Here is a 1,648-nt window from a genome sequence, read left to right on the forward strand (position 1 = left end):
TCGTGTCGAGGATTGAGAAAGGTATGTTGAGATGGTGTGGACATATAGAGAGGATGAACGAAAGGAGATAGACGAAACAAGTATACAAGACGAGCGTGGATGGGAAGTTGGAAGGGGTCGACCTCAGCAAACGTACCTCAATCAGATTGAGGACATTTTTAGCAAAGGCCAGCTTAGGAGTACCCTAATTAAGTTAATAACAATGTACCTACTTATATAGTTTAAGTTTAAAAAATTTGGCTTTCAAAAGAAATTTCAATTGTTGTACTGTTGATATTTGGCTCTGTTGACTAATGAGTTTGCCGACCACTGGTCTAGGAGAACCTGCGTCAAGAACCACTCTGCGCCAGAGACATGGCAGAGGGAAGAAGGGGCCAGGGAGGAAGCCTCACTCCAGACTCTCCCAAAATTGAAGGCCCCTTGCCTCCAGATGCTGTTTTACAGTGAAATACAAGGAAAGGGGAAGTGAGGCTACACCAACCCCCATGCGATCACTCCCAGTTCCCCCCAGGGGCACATGGGGAACAGGGAGATGTGGCCTCCTCCGCCCCAGGGGCCTCCACACAGATGTGTGCCCAGGTCCCTCACTCCCAGTGGTGAGATGGCCCCCGCCCAGACTTTCCTGACTGGGGCATCAGATTGAGCATGTGGTGAGAGGCCCGGTTCTGGTAGAAGCTAGAGTGTGAGTGTGAGTGTGAGTGTGTGTGTGTGTAAGTGTGTGTGTGTGTGTGTGTGTGTAAGTGTGTGTGTGAGTGTGTGTGTGTGAAGGGTGAGGCTGTGTCACCAAAGGGAACTGAAAGAAGCTCAGTATGAGTGTTAGGGAGAGAAGACAGACATCTACAGGGCAGCTGGACAAGACACCCCACCCAACGCTGGACCTTCAGTGCAGGCCTGGGCGGCTGCCTCTTCCCGAAACCTCCTTCCTTAGAGACCCACCCTCTCAGGCCTGGCTCTCCGGATTCCTGTTCCCCAGATACCCCCCTTTTCTTGGAACTTGTTGGCTGGACACTGGACTCTGGAGTCCAATGGGGCTGAGTCACACCCTGGCTCCACCACTCCGGGATGGTGTGACCTTGAGCAAACCATGGATTCTCATGGGACCCCCATTTCCCACCTGTGAAGTGAGAATGGTGCCACCACTGTCACAGATTGGCTGGGAGGCCTAAAGTCAACACATGCTCAGTGAGTACCTCTACATGTCAGAATAAGGTGGCCCTGGCTGGGCAGCTCAGTTGGTTAGAACATCATCCTAGTATGGCAAGGTTGCAGGTTTGATCCCCGGTCAGGGCACATATAAGAATCAACCAATGTGAGTGTTGATCTATGAACCAGGAGGTCATGATTCAATTCCCAGTTAGGGCACATGACTGAGTTGCAGGTTCAATCCCCAGTGAGGGGCATGTAGGAGGCAGCTGATCAATGGTACTCTCTCATCATTAATGTTTCTCTCTCCCTCTCCCTTTCTCTCTGAAATCAATTTTAAAAATATATATACACTGAGTGGCCAGATTATTATGACCACCTGACGTTTGTAGGCAAATTAGCTGTACACTGACTGCATTGTACGGGATATGGAAGCCGAAGGCCTGTTCGAACACACTTGCTGTCTGCAGTTACCAAGATAAAATGTCTTCAATTCGCATATGAG

This window comes from Myotis davidii, unplaced genomic scaffold, assembly GCF_000327345.1.
Source record: "Myotis davidii unplaced genomic scaffold, ASM32734v1 scaffold705, whole genome shotgun sequence".
NCBI classification, from domain to species: Eukaryota; Metazoa; Chordata; class Mammalia; order Chiroptera; family Vespertilionidae; genus Myotis; species Myotis davidii.